The following is a 13,559-nucleotide window of genomic DNA, read 5'->3' as shown; positions in this document are numbered from 1 at the left end:
CTGTACGCCTTTCTGCCAGATCAGCAGCCCTGTCAAATTCCACTAGATGAGCTATATGGCTGAAAACCTGGAAAGGAGACACTGGATCCAAAGGGAAGCTGTGCGCTATTCCCTGCTCGGGAGATTATCTCTTTGGGCCCCCGCTTGACGACCTGCTGGAAAAAGCGTCAGATACCAAGAAGGGGTTCCATAAACAAGCAAGGCCAACAAAAGATTCCTTTCGTCCCAAAGGGCCTAATAACAAAAGACCTAACCTTAGGGGACAGGACTTTAGATCCTCAAGATTTACAAGGAAGAATAAGTCCTTTCTCTTCAGGCCCCAAAAGGACCCTAAAAATAGAGACCAACAATGACGCCAAAGGGTCCATGGTGGGGGTCGTCTTTTCCCTGTATTTCAAGGATTGGCAGAAGATATCAGCGAATCCTTGGATTCTCAGATTCATAAAACGGGGTACGTGCTAGAGTTCAGGTCGCTTCCCCAGACAGTTTTTTCCCACAAGGGTTTTAGGGGACCCAGAGCAGCAAAAAATCCTAGAATTAGAAGTCCTGTCACTGATAAAAAAAGGAGTCCTAATTCAGGTTCCAAGCATAGAGACAGGTCTGGGCTTTTATTCCCCTCTCTTCCTCGTGAGCAAACCAGGAGGAAAACACAGGGTCATTATAAACTTAAAAAGATTAAATCTTTATCTGACCTACAAAAAATTCCGCATGGAGAGCAGTGCGTCAACTATAAATCTCCTCACCAGGGATTGCGTGAAGGCATCAATAGACCAGGAGGACGCTTACTACCACGTACCCATATATCATCATCATCATCATCAAAAATATCTGAAGGTAGAAGTGACACTCAATGGGTCTTTACTTCACCTACAATACAGAGCCCTACCCAAGGGTATTTTCAAAACTAATAGCGGAAATGACCTCTTACATCAGGACGAACTTCATCCTCCTGATCCTGTACCTGGACAATTTTTTGTTGGTCGCAGAAACATCTCGAACCTTGACCCTACAAATACAAATAGTTTGCGCTATTCTAGCAAAATTAGGATGGAACATAAATGTTAAAAAAATCAAATTTAAATCCATCAAAAAGATGTGTATTCCTAGGAACTCTGCTGGACTCCTCCAAGCAGATGTCCTGCCTTCCAGAAGACAAAATCAATCCCCTGATAGACAGAATATCAGAAATCTACCTAGGCCATATGACATCTTTCAGGAAAGCTATGTCCGTCTTGGGCCTCATGACATCATGCATCCCAGCTGTACTATGGGTTCACTTCAGGTCCAGGGCCCTACAGTGGGACATTTTAAATCAGTGGGACAGGAGCAGTCTCTGACTAGACCAACCCCTACACATCTCATCCGCAGCAAGGCTGTCTCTCAGATGGTGGTTGAACAGGGGGAACCTCATGCAGGGTATTCCATGGAAGTTAACCCCTACTCTCAACATTACCACAGATGTGAGTCCTTGGGGGTGGGGAGCTCATTACGACGACTCTTTTCTTCAGGGTTAGTGGGATCTATGTACCATTCAGAAATCCTCTAACTTCAGGGAACTGGCGGCAGTTCTTCAGGCCTTGAAGAGATCCATACCAGCAATTTCAGGTCGACACTTTAAGATCTATTCCAACAACACGACCACAGTGTCTTATATAAATCGGCAGGGGGGTACAAGATCGGCCTCGCTGATGGACTTTTATCTTCACAGATCTTTTTTCTGGCAGAACACCACCTATTGACCCTATCAGCTGTCCATCTGAAGGGAAAAGACTTCCTAAGCCGAGAAACGCTTCGCCAATCAGAATGGTGTCTAAATACAGCCGTATTTCAGAAAATTATCCTCAAATGGGGGACCCCTTCAATAGATCTATTTGCGTCCAGGGAAAACAGGAAGACCCATGGATTCTTCTCCCTAGACCCTTTAGACTACCCAACTGCAATAGACGCATCCTCCCAGTGTTGGAGTCAAGAGAGGGGCTACGCCTTCCCCCCTGAACCTCCTCCCAAGAGTAATAAGAAAGGTCAGAGAACACAAGGCCAGTGTTATATTAATAGCCCCCTTCTGGCCAAAGAGACCATGGTTCACGTGGTTGAGAAAAATGTCTTCAGACCAACTATGGGTTCTCCCGAACATGTCAGATCTCCTATATCAGGGCCCAGTAATACACCCCAACATTCAGAAACTCCATCTGACAGCCTGGAAACTGAAAAAATAATCCTTAGGCAAAGAGGATTCTCAGAATCTGTCATTTCCACCCTACTAGCCAGTAGGAAACCGGTTACCTCAAAAATATATCTGAGGTCCTGAAAATCATTCTTGAATTTTGCAGGCAAGGATATTAATCCTTTAACCAAACCAGATATCCCTTTAATATTGGATTAAATAAAAACCTTAAGCCTAGTACGTTAAAGGTTCAGATCTCTGCTTTATGTTCCCTTTTTAATTCTAAATTAGCAGAACACCCCTGGATCAAGAGATTCCTGCAGACTTAAGCCCCAGATAAGATCCCCAGTTCCTCCCTGGGACTTAAAACTCGTTCTCCAGGCTATGATAAATCCACCATTTGAACCAATAGACTCTTATCTCCTTGAAAATGCTGACACACAAAATGACATTCTTGTTAGCCATTACATCAGCCCGTAGAGTGAGTGAGATTCAGGCCCTCTCTGCCTTCCCTCCACATACCCTACTGTTAGATGATAGTCATCTTAAAAACCTTACCAGGATTTCTTCCTAAAGTGGTCTCTCCCTTTCATTTAGACCAAGAAATTGTTCTTCCCTCCTTTTGCGATTCCCCCAAAAATCAGAGGGAACTACAGTTTAACTGCCTAGACGTAAGAAGATGCCTAGTCCAGTACCTAAAGATTACCCAGGATCTAAGATCCTCAGAAAATTTGTTTGTCCAGTTTCAGGGTCATAAGAAGGGTTCGGCAGCCAGTAGAGCCACTATAGCGAGGTGGATTAAGCAGGCCATACAATTAGCCTACATAAATCAGAAGCTCAAACCCCCAGAGTTTTTCGGAGCTCACTCCACCAGGGCTGTGTCCACTTCGTGGGCAGAGAGAGCAGAGGCATCTCTAGATCAGATATGCAAGGCTGCTACATGGAATTGTCCTCACACCTTTTTCAAGCACTACCGATTACAACTGCATACAGCCTCTGACTTGGCCTTTGGTAGAAAGGTGCTACAAGCGGTGGTCCCACCCTAAAAATACTGATTTCTATTTTACATCTCCAGGGGTGCTGTCATAGGTGAAAGGGTAAAAGATTGATTACTTACTGGTAATCGGTTTTTCAAGAACCCATGACAGCACCCCGCTGTTACCCTCCCTATTGTTTGTAGCAGATGAGGCCTCATAAGGTAGATCGCTAACCTAAATTCAAAGGGATTCTTTGTAAATATTGTATATATAAACGTGTGAGGGAATTTCACTAGGGTGGTGCAAAAAAAAAAAAAAAGACAACAATAGAAACTAAACTATTTCTCATCCTGAGTTCTTTCTAAAGACTGGGGACTGGGTGTGTGGAGAGGTGTGTCCCTTTTTATATCCTCAGGTTTCCTGTCCAGCGGATGGGAAGTCTCTCCAGGGGTGCTGTCATAGGTTCTTGAAAAACCGATTACCGGTAAGTAATCAATCTTTTTCCACCTCCATTTTCGTCAGAGGAAGAGGGGGAGTTATGCTCCTCTAATATCTCCTCTTCACTAGAAGAATTAGAAACCCCTAGGCCCTGTCTTGCCTTACCAGACGAGGTGCTAGGAAGGTCATGTTTCTTTCTAAGGAAATTCCTAACCTCTGTTCGCACCATATATTTGATGCTTGCAGCAAGGCTGGTGGCTTCTTCTACGAGGATCTTATCAGAAACGTTTATGCCAGTTATGTTTAGATAAGAGGCTGCTAGCTTCCTACAACACATAGCACATTCTCTGTTGCGAGTCTTGTCCAACTTTCTCCTGGGACCCTCTCTGACCTAAGAAACATGTAATATACAAGGAAGCACAAAATTTATAAATGAAAAAAGGTATTTGTCCTACCATGCTTCCCAGAAGATCCCATGCCATTTAAAGTACAGGACTGGAGGATCTTGCTGGGTCTGATCGCTCAGGTCGTTCGGCGCGTCCTGCTTCTTCTCTTGGGGCTTTCATACTAGTTGTTTGGTTGGAGAAGGAGCCATCTTGGCTCAGGCCTAACCCCTCTAAGCGCTGTGGCCCTTACCGATTGATTAAACGAAGTGGCAGAAGGGCTCGGGTGCGCGATGTGCCGCTTTGTTTCTGATCGGCATACCTCCAATCCAAGCAGAGTATGGTCTTAATAGAGAGTCTTGAGTCCACTGTGCTATTGATTCCTCCAAAAAAGGAAGCCTTACGGAATGGAGACAAACTGAAACCATTTGCAACGGATTCAGCTGCTTAGTTCTAGAGATTGGTGTGTCGGTGCCCGGACCCCCACAAATCCAAACTTCTGACATGTCACTATGACATGTCAGAAATTTGTCAAACGTTTAGCTACACTGTAAGATCGTGGATTACAGCTTCAAAGGTGGATTTCCAGGCCCTATAATTCTCAGTACGGTCGTCAAACTTCGAGAGACTGGTGTTTATTAACTCCCTGCCTATCATATATCTGGCAAAGTCAGACATTTCTGATCTCCCACTCCTTGTTGCTGGCTTAAATTGTGGTGCCCATGGGGCGTGCAAGTTCTCCGGCTGAGATGTATCAGGACAAAATGATGTAGCGTAAGGGTTAAGATGTGGTTTAGTCTCTGGGGGACATGCTGGCTTGATGCTGGAAGTTACCTTGTCATTGGTAGGTGGCAACATCTGTTGCTGGATGAGCCCATCCGTGTTGTAGATTGGAAGTGGCGCTGGTATGTGCAATTTAGAAGTTTCTGTTTTGAGAGTTATATCAATGTGGCTAGCGTGAGGTATAGGCGATGAATGCTTTAGCGCATAATCAGTAGTTCGATAAGCTAGGTCTCCAATTCTCCTGGAATTAAGCGGTTCAGATCAGTATCTTGGCCTAATGCTTGTTCAAAGACTTTGTTTGGCTAAGGCAGCTCCTTCTTCCTTTTTCATTTGGAGAATTTTTAACCCCTTCCCGCTTTGGCCACTTTTGACCTTCCTGAAATAGCCTAATTTTTCAAATCTGACAAGTTTCACTTTGTGGTAATAACTTCGGAATGCTTTTACCTATCCAAGCGATTCTGAAATTTTCTCGTGACACATTGGACTTTAAGATAGTGGTAAAATTTGGTCGATACATTCCGTATTTAATTGTGAAAAACACCCACATTTCCCGAAAAATTTCAAAAATGAGCATTTTTATTAATTTAAATGTATCTGCTTGTAAGACAGTCAGTTATACCACAAAAAATTGTTGCTAGTTAACATCCCCCATATGTCTACTTTAGATTGGCATAGTTTTTTTTAACATCCTTTTATTTTTCTATGACATCACAAGGCTTAGAACTTTTGCTGCAATTTCTCATATTTTCAAGAAAATTTCAAAAGGCTATTTTTACAGGGACCATTTCAGTTGTGAAGTGGTTTTGAGGGGCCTACACAATGCAAACCCCCACAAGTCACTATTTTAAAAACTGCACCCCTCGAAGTATTCAAAACCGTGTTTAGAAAGTTTATCAACCCTTTAGACGTTTCACAGGAATTAAAGCAAAGTAGAGGTGAAATTTACAAATTTCATATTTTTTTTTGTTGCAGAAATTCATCTTTAATCCTTTTTTTTTGTAACTCAGAAGGTTTTACCAGATAACTGCAACTCAATATTTATTGCCCAAATTCTGCAGTTTTAGGAAATATCCCACATGTGGCCCTAGTGTGCTACTGGACTGAAGCACAGGCGTCCGAATCAAAGGAGCACCTAGTGGATTTTGGGGCCTCCTTTTTATTAAAAAATATTTTAGGTACCACGTCAAGTTTGCAGGGCTCTTGCAGTGCCAAAACAGTGGAAACGCCCCACAAGTGACCCTATTTTGGAAACTACACACTTTGAGGAAATTATCTAGGGCTATAGTGAGCATTTTGACCTCACAGGTTTTTTTGCAGAAATGATTGGAAGTAGGGCGTGAAAATTAAAATTAACATTTATTCAAAGAAAATGTAGGTTTTGCTAATTTTTTCTCATTTCTACGAGAACTAAAGGGGAAAAAGCACGACAACATTTGTAAAGCAATTTCTCCCGAATAAAACAATACCCCACATGTGTCATAAACCGCTGTTTGGACACACAACGGCTCAGAAGCGCCATTTGACTTTTGGAACTAGGATTTAGCTGGATATGTGTGTGGACGCAATGTTGCTTTTGGTATAATAAAGGGGTTAATGAAGCATGAAATTACTAATTTATGGATGTTTGGTACTCTTTGAAGCAATCCTTGATACAGAGGCCTGGTTTTTCGGGGCAGGTTTCACAGTGGTAAATAGTGTATTTTCTAATTCCCATTTTGGAACACACTGCACCTTTATTGTGTCCGTCCCTTCATTGCAATTTGGGGCACTTCATTGGGGAAATGTTGCCCTGGTACAATACGTGGACCATCGCTACCAGCAGATGTGCTTGGCCCTCCCCTGCCTGGTTCCCAAATAGATAAAATTACAAGATAAGAATTTTTTTTTAAAAAAGAAAAGGAAAAAAGAAATAAAATAGAATTTACTGTATGATTGTCAGTTAAAAAAAAAACAACTAAACGTTCGTCAGTAACTGACGCTACCTATTACTAAAAAAAAACCATGTTGACTAACTAATGTGCTACAGTAAAACTAGGCTCTAAAAAATTACTGGACGAACGTCCGTTAAAAAAAAAACGGAATGTCTGATAGTAACTATTACTAAAAAACTTGTAGTCTAACTGAACTACGGTAAATTTCTACTAAAACTGCAGAAAAAAATTGCTAGATATATCTATCTAGATCTAAAACGAAATTAACGTTTCTAACGCTGGCGTATGCTACCCTAACGCCCTACCTACTAGCTACACCTAACTACTATTATTTTTTACATTTTATAGTGTATTCGAAAAAAAAAAAACCTGCGCAAATAATTGAGCACAGGTGCTGATCAGTGATGGTAATCACTGATCAGCGCTCAGTGGGCAAAGGACTCGGACAGGGAGGGGGTGGAGTGGGAAAGGGGGGGATTGGGACAAGGAAAGGGCAAAAAAAAAAAAAAAAGACTGATGGTTATCAGACAACCGCTCTGCACGCTGCCTCAAACTGGAATGGCGGCGTGTTAAAAACACCCGCCGGTGCTCTGATTGGTCGGTCATTACAGACCGACCAATCAGAGCGCTCCTAGAGGTAGCATCACTGCCACCTCCATAGGTGACGTTGGTGGTGATGGGTGTTGTGTTAGACAGTGGTGATTGATGCTGTCCATCTGTGAGCTGTGACTCCAGGGCAGTTTTAACAAAAATGCCTGGTATTGGCTGGTCAGAATTGACTGACCAATAGCAGCGATCGCCAATGCAGGGGGGCCAAAACGGCACCCTGGGCGAGTAGTAGAGATGGCCTGCTGTCAGGGACAGCAGTCATCTTTACTTTGTCACAGTGCACTTAGCACCAATGACCGTTTCCCGTTGCGCAGTACCTATACGACGCTTTGCGGGAAGCACATCCCGACAGCGCCATATATATACGGCGGATGTCGGGAAGGGGTTAATTGGGCTTCTGTCTCTGCCTCTATCTGTGCCATTTTTGCCCTTCTGCTTCCTTCTTAGAAATTCCTTTGCCAACGCTAGCTTCTTCTGCATTTGCACGGATTTCTATTAGCTTGTCACTTAGTCTCATTCCAGGTGGTCAACATTATCTGGAAGAGTTTGGTTGACGTTGATTGATGTGACCTAACCTCTTGCAAGTGTGCGATGCGGAGTTCTGCCTTCTCTTTGGCGTCTTCCCTTTTTTGGAGTAGAGAGCTAGCTCTGCTGAGGCTTTATAAATATCAGTTACTCAGGAATGTGATCTACTTTGCAGACAATCGCTGGCAGCAAGCATAGGCGGTAGCTAACCGATTCAAAGCTGCGTTTAACTGTGCGGTGTCATTGTTAAAGCGTGGAAGTGTGGCTATGTAGCGTTCAGCTCTTTCCCATAAGTCATCTAGGTTGTTGCAGAACTAGTCACTGGTTGCCTCATAGTTCTCTCTAATCTTTTGTGTTGGTTTGATCACGCATTTAGATTGTACTTCAATAAGCATGGACTCTGCTTCCTGTACATCTGAATTGTCAGAAACATGGTGCATTTGCTTTGGTTCAGCGACCAGAATCCAAAGCTTTTTGTAGACATGTTATGTCTTTGCTTAGAAAAGTACTTTCCCTCTAAGATAGACTTGCAGCTTAGCTTACAGGTGACAAACTGTGGATAACGAAAAATCATGACCACATACACTTCCTAAGATAGCGGATGGCTCTAACCTTGCTTGCGGACTATGCGTATACATGCAGACGCTGTAGACTTAGGTTTCCTTTGACTATTCTACTACCGATGCACGTGAGAGAAGCCTCTAAGTGTGCGTGGCAATCTCTTGTACAAGCAATGGAAGATGGTGAACTCGCTATACTCATTACCTTAGCGACACCAGTTGCATGTAGAAACCCAGTGAGGGAGGGAAATACATACTTCCCCTTAAGGCTTCATGCCCACTTCAGTCTTTTTCTTCAGGGTGCTGGCCGTTTTTCAGATGGCTAGCACACTGACCCATTCATTTCAATGGGGCCATGCACACTTCAGGTTTTTTGACGGTCCTGTTGCTCCCTTCCGACAAAAGTAGAGCATGTCCTACTTTGGTCCGAGAGTCTGTGACCGTGAGGTCCATGCAAGCCAATGGGGCCATCAAAAAATCGGAAGGCATCCGTGTGTGTGCAGAGGTACACATACAGACAGATACTGCACTAATAGGCAGCCACTTCTCTCTGTCAGCACTGATCGAGAGAATACGTTGTCTTGGTGACGCGTCCCTCTACTGACATCCAGTCCGACCTCCCTGGATGACGCGGTCTGAAACGTCATCTCAGGAGGCCGGACTTGAGGAAGAAACACGCAAGCAGGGAGTTCTGGGTAAGTAGTAACTTTTTTTTTGTTGCAGGTTTTTTTAATGAACCATTAATCTATATTGTGAGCGCCGCTAATGGCATTCCCTGTCCAGCGGTAGTCCCTGTCCAGGGTGCTGAAAGAGTTAAAGGGCTGCACTGATCGGCAATAACTCTTTCAGCACCCTGGACAGTGAGTACCGTTGGACAGGCAGTAGCATGTGCGGCACTCACAATATTGTGTTCATAGTGTGAACGGGTTTCAGTTTCTGAGAGGAAACTGTACACGGTACACGGAAGTGTACACGGAGTACACACGGGAAGCACACTGTTCCAATCACAGATAAACGAATCCGTGAAAAACGGCCGTGAAAACTGTGATGGAAGTGTGCATGAGGCCCAACAGCTATCACGTACTAGTACGTAACATGTCATTAAGGGGTTAATGTGTTTTAAACCTAACTCAAGAATCACAGATGCACCTTTCACAAGAGCAATCTAAACCGGTATATGAAATATGGATCAGGTTATATGGGCATGTTTTTGGGCTCAAGTATTCAGTAACAACCCTCCACCTTTTACCAGTATGTGCCAATTTGTGCATTGACTTTGCAGTATAGGATTCATATATATTGTAAACACAATTGGAGGAACTTAGAGAATCTGTCACCATGGTGTTCTGCTGTCCTATCTGAGGCAGCATAAAGTGGTGTCAGACACTGATTCCAGCGGTGCATCACTTAGGGTATGTTCACACGCTTAACAAAAAGCGGCTGAAAATACGGAGCTGTTCAAGGGAAAACAACTCCTGAATTTCAGCAGTTTTTTGAGCAACTGGCGTTTTTGGAGCGGTTTTTCTATTGAGTCAATGAAAAACGGCTCAAATAGTGACGTGCACTTAACGCGGCCGTTTTTAAAAATAGCCATGTAAAAACCGCCCTGTAGGAACAGAACGCCGTTTTTTCCATTGAAATCAATGGGAAGATGTTTGGAGGCATTTAGCCCCCGTATTTTTAGCAGTTTGGGGGGTTTACGGCCAGAAAAACGGCTGAAAATAGCCTGTGTGAACATACCCTTACCTTGTAGTGTTCAGTCCTCTTCATAAAATCAGTTTTCTACTGCAGCGTGAGCCGAGAACGTCCTGGGCTCGTGCTCAGGAGTCTGATATTCATGAGTTGCAGCTAGCTCCGCCCACCCACCACTGATTAGCAGCTTTGGCAGAAAGCGGTCAACCAGCGGCCGGTGGGTGGGGGATAGACTCAGCTCATGAATACGAGCTGCTGAAGTAGTTTATTTTAACAAAAACTACCGAACACTCAAAAGTGAGTGATCGTGTTTGAATCAGGTTATGCGGACATCAGATAGGGCAGCATAAACCGAGTCACAGATTCCCTTTAAGACTAGGGTTTCATACACCAGTCTTAATAAATAAGGTACGTCTCACTCCAGCACACATTGATTAAGATCTCTTAATAAATTCTTCCTAACTCTGTCCATCCGTGCGCCAGGATGTCAAATTTACGCCATCTGGAGTAGACTTGCCCTTCATTTATGCCAATCCATGGCACAAATTATGATGAATTTGACGTGCAGCGGTGGACTTGCCTGCTTCCACTATGTCCCTCCAACTTTTTTCTTTTTTTCCTTTTTCACCTCTCGCTATTTTTCTGAAATGTTTGTACAAATAAGGCGTGCAACAAAATGAAAGTTTTTTTTTCCCTGCCACAATTCTGGTGCAGACATTAATAAATTCCCCCCATGGTATTCATACTATAACATATATGTTGTGTATGTTACATAATAATGAAATACCATGACATCTGTGCTGCTCCTTTATACCTTATTCAGACGAACATTGAAATAGTCCGTGTGACAGCCGTTCTTTTAACTGACCGCATGAAAGGTCCTTGAAAAAAATAGGACATGTCCTATTTTTGTCAGTTCTCAGAGATCCCTCAATAGACTCAAGTCGTGTAGTTCAAGCTCTGAATTATTCCCGGAAGTCCTGTAGCTTTTCTAATATTGAGGACTTGACTGAGAACTTTCTTCCTGTGCTGTTCGTGTCGGCGTGTTGACAAGTGCATGACCACAAGGGACTGTCACATTGCCTATTACTGGAGTCCCCAAGCAGAGCGTCCGCTAACGCTTTGCTCTGGACTCCAGAACTGCTCCCGACATTTGGTCAATGACTTCAGGGGTTTGCGGTCGCTGGAGTTCCCAAGCAGAGCAGAAGCTGATGCTCTGAAACTCTAGCGATAGGAAACAATTCACAGGGTTTGAACTGCACGATTTAGTAGAGTTATAATTTAAAGTACATTAGTAAGGGACTTCTTTTCACATATATATTAACGCAATGCAATTTTTGGTCCCCAGATAACCCGTTATTTTCACCCCTGAATCATATATGGTGTTTATGGAGTCCATTAGTTGCAGTGTAGGTGACGCATGTAAAAGACCACGCGTATTATCTGTACAAGCGGCTTCAAAAACTAAAAATATAAAAATAAAACTTGACTACTGCTAGGTGTACGGGCACCCTTAAATATTATTATTTTAAAATGTTATTTAAAGGAAAAATTATATTACACATTGATGAAAAGTTAAATGATGCAGTCCTAGTTTTGCTGCCCTACTGCTATATCTAAATACACTGACCAAAGCAGAGAGTTTCATTAGTATCCAGGACCAGGGGAGATTCCTGTGGCAGGAACATTAAAAAGACCACAAAATGTTTTTTTTAAATAAGGTAAAAGCAATTTTTATTTATTTAGTAATAGAAACGTGGAACAAATGTTTTTCAAAATCACTTAAAGCTATGTAAATAAAGTGTAGCTTCGATTTGAAATCTACATTTTTACTATTAAGGGTTAACATGGCTCAATTGTAGAAATTCGGAATCGGGTGCCACCAGGTCTCCATGTTGTCTGCGTTCTTCATACTGCAAATGGTGGATTACTACACAGCATAGCAGAAGTGGAGGTTTTCCCAGTCGGTGAAATCTAGAAAAGAAAGTTTAATCATCAATTCATTTAACCTCTTATTTTCCATATAATGGACACTACTCCGTGACAACTAAAGACAAGTTTTGCAGGAATCATCCACTGATTTGCAGCTGAAGACATATCTGTACTCTCCACCTTTGTATAAAGACTTGTTCATCCATTAAGGTGAATAGTTAAACCATACCCATCCTTATTCAAACCACATCTCCACTATATACTAACAAACGTGCCTCGTCCTCATCTTCTAGCTGCCTGTAGTTCCCTTACAAATCCAGAACTGAGAAAACTATTTGATAGCTGTAAAGTAAGCCACTATAACGGGCTGCAATATACTATTACCCTGCTCATCTCAAATATTAAGATAAGCGCCACCTATTAACAATCTACCAGCAATCCCCTCACAACCACTCCAATAACACAGAAAGGGCCATCCATAATGGGGGGTTATGGACCATTATACCTTTTAAGTGATCATGAATAGGCAGTTTGGGTACCAGCTTTGGATTGCCATTCTAAACTAATGTCAGGGACATAAGACAAATGAGAACTAATACATACCATCTTGTTGCGGCTTGATGCCCTGGTGATGATTCAACGACTAGCATATAGCAGGGCAACGGTGGGTGGTTGTTCAGAGTCCTTCTGAGGTCCATACCAGAGAATCAACGTTTCATGCCTGCAAGACAGAAAATAATGTTAATAAAACATGATATTTTCTAAGCTTCAAATGCCAACCTCTGTATAGAAAACAACTGGTTAGGACCACGGCACTACATATATTTACAGGCATTACAGCAACAGGGATCACACTGGTTACTATAGTTATTTTAGCTATTTTCACACGGTGTTATACTGATAACCCCCCAATTATCAATACAACAAATCATGCTCAAAGTCGCCACTATCCTGCCAGGACTGGGGATGGGCTTACAATGTCACCATGGAATTACATGGTGCATTGCCGTTTTACTATAACGGATGATAAATCTATTTTGTAGGTTATTAATCTAGAAATTATAATGTCTATAGACTTCATAAAATAAAGGGAGATACCTACTATCTGAAAGCAGCTCCTTCCAGCTGGGCCAGTGAACCAATGACTGAACGTTGTAGAAACGTGGAAGTCGGATGTTTTCACACTTTCTTAAATAACGGATGTTCAGCCCCCCCCCCCCTCCTGTTTGTACACACCAAGCACTTCATCCACTAATACTTTCAGCCTCCCGCTTTGACTAAGTGAATCCTGCAGCTTTTGCTGTGTGGATCAGAAGTCAGACATTCCATTCAATCCCATGAGTCTCCATGCGATTCTCAAAGGAATGAATGGAAAAACGGACATCTGGTCCACACAGCAGATGCTGCAGGATTTGCTTAGTCAAAGGGGGTCACACGGTCCGACAGACTTAATAGATTTATAAATGCAGTATCATGTAAGGCTAAATTCACAATATCCTCGTATAATCCGTTACTCTGATCTGTAAAACGGATGCAAACGGATTGTAATCAGTTTGCATCCATTA

At 42.7% G+C, this 13,559-nt stretch overlaps 1 long non-coding RNA gene across 1 annotated transcript; it reads right to left on the bottom strand.

Moving 5' to 3' along the window:
• Positions 1-11,823: 11,823 nt before the first annotated feature.
• On the bottom strand, positions 11,824-13,197 carry LOC142699122 (uncharacterized). The gene is made up of 3 exons (XR_012866003.1): positions 13,097-13,197; positions 12,598-12,715; positions 11,824-12,036 (listed from the first exon to the last, which is right to left on the bottom strand). It is a non-coding gene; the product is annotated as an uncharacterized LOC142699122 (long non-coding RNA).
• Between the last annotated feature and the right edge of the window lie 362 nt (positions 13,198-13,559).

Source organism: Rhinoderma darwinii, unplaced genomic scaffold (genome assembly GCF_050947455.1).
Source record: "Rhinoderma darwinii isolate aRhiDar2 unplaced genomic scaffold, aRhiDar2.hap1 Scaffold_130, whole genome shotgun sequence".
Taxonomy (NCBI): Eukaryota; Metazoa; Chordata; class Amphibia; order Anura; family Rhinodermatidae; genus Rhinoderma; species Rhinoderma darwinii.
The sequence above is the reverse complement of the archived record's forward strand: the minus strand, read 5'-3'. Positions and strand labels throughout refer to the sequence as shown.